Genomic DNA, 6,035 nt, shown 5'->3' with positions numbered 1-6,035 from the left:
GGTCTCCTAAGGTGAGCATTCAAACTGCCTAGGCTCCCACAAAGCCAGTACGTGCAGTAGGATCAAAAACCCACTGCAATTGTTCTTGAGTTCTCAGTATTCCTCATTGTCCGCTATGTTCAGCTAGTCTGGATTTATCCCATGCTTTTTCAGACCTAGGCCAGCTGGCCTTGGTGAGATCCCAATAGAACATCCCCATTGTCTTAGTGTGTGGGTGCACCCCTCGTGGTCCTGAGTTCCTTGCTCGTGCTCCGTCTCCTTCTGCTCCTGATTTGGACCTTGAGATTTCTGTCCGGTGCTCCCGTGTGGGTCTCTGTCTCTGTCTCCTTTCATCGCCTGATGAAGGTTAATATTCCTGAGGATGCCTATGTGTTTGTCTTTGGATTCACCTTATTTAGCTTCTCTAGGAACATGAATTATAGGCTCAATGTCCTTTATTTATGGCTAGAAACCAAATATGAGTGAGTACATCCCATGTTCCTCTTTTTGGGTCTGGCTTACCTCACTCAGGATAGTGTTTTCTATTTCCATCCATTTGTATGCAAAATTCAAGAAGTCCTTGTTTTTTACTGCTGAGTAATACTCTAATATGTATATATTCCATACTTTCTTCATCCATTCTTCCGTTGAAGGGCATCTAGGTTGTTTCCAGGTTCTGGCTATTACAAACAATGCTGCCATGAACATAGTTGAGCATATACTTTTGTTGTATGATAGGGCCTCTCTTGGGTATATTCCCAAGAGTGGTATTGCTGGATCCAGGGGTAGGTTGATCCCGAATTTCCTGAGAAACCGAAACACTGCTTTCCAGAGTGGTTGCACAAGTTTGCATTCCCACCAGCAATGGGTGAGTGTACCCCTTTCTCCACAACCTCTCCAGCAAAGGCTATCATTGGTGTTTTTTATTTTAGCCATTCTGACAGGTGTAAGGTGGTATCTTAAAGTTGTCTTGATTTGCATTTCCCTGATCGCTAAGGAAGTTGAGCATGACCTTAAGTGTCTTTTGGCCATTTGAAGTTCTTCTGTTGAGAATTCTCTGTTCAGATCAGTGCCCCATTTTATAATTGGGTTGATTAGCCTTTTACGGTCTAGTTTCTTGAGTTCTTTATATATTTTGGAGATCAAACCTTTGTCAGTTGCAGGGTTGGTGAAGATCTTCTCCCAGTCAGTGGGTTGTCTTTTTGTCTTAGTGACAGTGTCCTTTGCTTTACAGAAGCTTCTCAGCCTCAGGAAGTCCCATTTATTCAATGATGCCCTTAGTGTCTGTGCTGCTGGGGTTATACATAGGAAGTGGTCTCCTGTGCCCATGTGCTGTAGAGTACTTCCCACTTTCTCTTCTATCAGGTTCAGTGTGTTCGGACTGATATTGAGGTCTTTAATCCATTTGGATTTGAGTTTTGTGCATGGTGATAGATATGGATCTATTTTCATTCTTCTACAGATTGACATCCAGTTTTGCCAGCACCATTTGTTGAAGATGCTCTCTTTTTTCCATTGTATACTTTTAGCTCCTTTATCGAAGATCAGGTGTTCATAGGTTTGTGGGTTAATGTCAGGGTCTTCTATTCGATTCCATTGGTCGACTTCTCTGTTTTTATGCCAATACCAAGCTGTTTTCAATACTGTAGCTCTGTAATAGAGTTTGAAGTCAGGGATGGTAATGCCTCCAGACAAACCTTTATTGTATAAGATTGTTTTGGCTATCCTGGGTTTTTTGTTTTTCCATATAAAGTTGATTATTGTCTTCTCCAGATCTGTGAAGAATTTTGATGGGATTTTGATGGGGATTGCATTGAATCTATAGATTGCTTTTGGTAGAATTGCCATTTTTACTATGTTGGTCCTCCCAATCCAAGAGCAAGGGAGGTCTTTCCATTTTCTGGTGTCTTCTTCAATTTCTTTCTTCAAAGACTTATAGTTCTTGTCAAGTAGATCTTTCACTTCCTTGGTCAGGGTTACCCCAAGGTATTTTATGCTATTTGTGGCTATCGTGAAAGGTGATGCTTCTCTGATTTCCCTCTCTGCTTCCTTATCCTTGGTGTATAGGAAGGCAACTGATTTTTTGGAGTTGATCTTGTATCCTGCCACGTTACTAAAGCTGTTTATCAGCTGTAGGAGTTCTTTGGTAGAATTTTTGGGGTCGCTTATGTACACTATCATATCATCTGCAAATAACGAAAGCTTAACTTCTTCCTTTCCAATACGAATCCCCTTGATCTCCTTATGTTGTCTTATTGCTATTGCTAGAATTTCAAGCACTATATTGAAGAGGTATGGCGAGAGTGGACATCCTTGTCGTGTTCCTGATTTTAGTGGGATGGCTTTGAGTTTTTCTCCGTTTAATTTAATGTTAGCTGTTGGCTTGCTGTAAATAGCTTTTATTATATTTAGGTAGGACCCTTGTATCCCTATTCTCTCCAAGACCTTTATCATAAAGGGGTGTTGAATTTTGTCGAATGCTTTTTCTGCATCTAGTGAAATGATCATATGGTTTTTTTCTTTCAGTTTATTTATATGGTGGATTACATTGATAGATTTGCGTATGTTGAACCAGCCCTGCATCTCTGGGATGAAGCCTACTTGATCATAATGGATAATTTTTCTTATGTGTTCTTGGATTCGGTTTGCCAGTATTTTATTGAAGATTTTTGCGTCGATGTTCATGAGTGAGATCGGTCTGTAATTCTCTTTCTTGGTTGGGTCTTTTTGTGGTTTTGGTATCAGGGTAACTGTAGCTTCATAAAAGGAATTTGGCAATGACTCTTCTGATTCTATATTGTGAAATACCTTAAGGAGTATAGGTATTAATTCTTCTTGGAAGTTCTGGTAGAATTCTGCATTGAAACCATCTGGTCCTGGGCTTTTTTTCGAAGGGAGATTTTTGATAACCATTTCTAATTCTTCGCGAGAAACCGGTCTATTTAGATCATTCACCTGGTCTTGGTTTAGCTTTGGTATATGATACTTATTTAAAAAAATGTCCATTTCTTTTGTATTTTCCAGTTTTGTGGCATACAGGCTTTTGTAGTAAGATCTAATGATTCTCTGAATTTCCTCTGTGTCTGTGGTTATGTCCCCCTTTTCATTTCTGATCTTATTTATTTGCGTGTTCTCTCTCTGTCGTTTAATTAGTTTGGATAGGGGTTTGTCGATCTTGTTGATTTTCTCCAAGAACCAGCTTTTTGTTTCATTGATTCTTTGGACTGTTTTCTGTGTTTCTATTTTGTTGATTTCAGCCCTCAGTTTTATTATTTCCAGTCTTCTACTTCTCCTGGGCGCGTCTGCTTCTTTTTTTTCTAGAGCTTTCAGGTGTGTTTTTAAGTCCCCAATGTATGCATTCTCCGTTTTCTTTAAGTGGGCACTTAGTGCTATGAACTTTCCTCTTAGCACTGCTTTCATTGTGTCCCATAGGTTTGAGTATGTTGTCCCTTTATTTTCATTAAATTCAAGGAAGACTTTAATTTCTTTCTTGATTTCTTCCTTGACCCAGGTGTGGTTCAGTAGTTGACTGTTCAGTTTCCATGAGTTTGTCGGTTTTTTGGGGGCAGCGTGGTTGTTGCCTTCTAACTTTAATCCGTGATGATCTGATAAGACACAGGTGGACACTGATATTTTTTTGTATCTGTGGAGGTTTCCTTTGTTTCCGAGTATGTGGTCAATTTTTGAGAAGGTTCCATGAGCTGCAGAGAAGAAGGTATATTCTTTCCTATTTGGGTGGAATGTTCTATAGATGTCTGTTAAGTCCATTTGCTTCATTACCTCCAATAATTCTCTTAATTCTCTATTAGGTTTCTGTCTGATTGACCTGTCCCTTGGAGAGAGAGGTGTGTTGAAGTCTCCTACTACTAGTGTGTGTGGTTTGATGTCTGCCTTGAGTTCTAGTAATATTTCTTTTACATAAGTAGGTGCTTTTATATTGGGGGCGTATATATTCAGGATTGAGACGTCCTCCTGATGAATTGTTCCTGTTATGAGTATAAAGTGACCGTCTCGGTCTCTTCTGATTGATTTTAGTTTGAAGTCAGTTTTGTTAGAAATTAGTATGGCCACACCTGCTTTTTTCTTAGGACCATTTGCTTGAAACACCTTTTCCCAACCCTTTACTCTGAGTAGGTGCCTGTCTTTGTGGTTGAGATGTGTTTCTTGCAAACAGCAGAATGTTGGATCCTGTTTTCGTATCCAATCTTTTAGCCTGTGCCTTTTTATAGGTGAATTGAGCCCATTAATATTAAGTGATATTAATGACCAGTGGTTGTTTACTCCGGTTATTCTTATTGCTTTTAGTAGTAGAGATTGTGTGTCTCCTTTCTTTGAGATGTGCTCGTGAAGGGTCATTAGATGCCTGGGTTATTGTAGGCAGTGTTGGCAGTGTTGGATTCCTTGGGTTGCGATTTTCCTTCTATTACTTTCTGTAGGGCTGGATTTGTGGCTACGTATTGTTTAAATTTGTTCTTATCCTGGAATGTCTTGTTTTCTCCGTTGATAGTGAACGATAGCTTGGCTGGGTATAGTAGTTTGGGTTTGCATCCATGGTCTCTTAGCTTCTGCAGAACCTCTATCCAGGACCTTCTGGCTTTCATAGTTTCCATCGAGAAGTCAGGTGTAAGTCTGATCGGTTTACCTTTATAAGTTACTTGCCCTTTTTCTTTTGCAGCTCTTAATATTCTTTCTTTAACCTGTATATTTTGTGTTTTGATTATTATATGGCGAGGAGATGTTTTTCTTTGATCCAGTCTGTTTGGTGTTCTGTATGCTTCTTGAATATTTAAATGAATATCTTTCTTTAAGTTGGGAAAGTTTTCTTCCATAATTTTGTTGAAAATATTTTCTGAGCCTTTGAGCTGTGTCTCTTCTCCTTCTTCTATTCCTATTATTCTTAGGTTTGGTTTTTTTTATTGTGTCCCATAGTTCCTGAATGTTTTGTGTTGAGAATTTGTTGGCTTTGCTGTTTTCTTTGATCTGTTCGTTTATTTTCTCTATGGTGTCCTCAGCATCTGAGAGTCTTTCTTCTAGCTCTTGTATTCTATTGATTATGCTTGTTTCTGTAGACTCTGCTCGTTGGCCTAGATTTTCCATATCCAGCTGGTCCTCAGTTTGTATTTTCTTCTTTGCCTTCATTTCAGTTTTCAATTCTTGAACTGTTTCCATTACCTGTTTGATGGTTTTTTCTTGGTTTCCCAGGGTATCATGTACGTATTTACTCATTTCTTCAAACTTTTTGTTATACTTCTCATCCATTTCTATAAGGGCATTTTTTACATGTTGTTTAAGGGACTCTATTATCTTCATAAAGTCGATTTTTTCCACTTCTTCTGTGTTAGGTTGTTCAAATACTTCTGTTGTAAGATCATTGGGTTCTGATGTTTTCATGTTGTTTTTCGGATTATTGGGTGAGTTCTTGCCTTGGCGCCTGCCCATCTCCTCCTATTGATCCTATCCAATGGATCCTTTAGAAACCGGATCAGGTTTCCCTGCTGGCCAAGGGCTCCGCTTACAAAATGCCCTCACTCCCTTTCGGGGTTCCTGCTGCAGGCCAAGAACCCTCTCACCCCTCCGAAGGATCTTCAGGACAGGACCAGGCTCCCCTTGTGCCAGTGACCTGGCCACCCAAAGGCCTACCTCTTTGATTCAATTGTAGTAGGGCGATCTGCTCTCCTTATTGCACGCCTGTCCCAGCCGCTTGGGTCTGGCCGCCCCTGCGCCGCGTCTGGCGCCGCCGCCGCTGCGCCGCCTCTGTGCGTCTCAAGGGCATTTTTTCAATTGAGGATTCCCCGCCTCTGATACCTTGTGTCAAATCAACTTGACACAAAACTACCAAGCATAATTGACCTCTTTGACATCTTGACAAACAAGACACGTCACTGTTAAGCCACAGCCTTTTCATTTTGGTTCATCCCCAAGAGCACACATTAGTATGAACATTACAATATAAAATATACTAAGTGTTAAAATTCCCACAGTCTTTACAAATTTAAAGTCTTTAAAAATCAGTCTATTTAAAAATCCAAATTCTCTTTTAAAACCTAAAATCTCTT

This window comes from Microtus oregoni, unplaced genomic scaffold (genome assembly GCF_018167655.1).
Source record: "Microtus oregoni isolate MIOR12 unplaced genomic scaffold, Mior012 000026F_ref0000081, whole genome shotgun sequence".
Lineage (NCBI taxonomy): Eukaryota > Metazoa > Chordata > Mammalia > Rodentia > Cricetidae > Microtus > Microtus oregoni.
Note: the sequence above shows the minus strand (reverse complement) of the source record.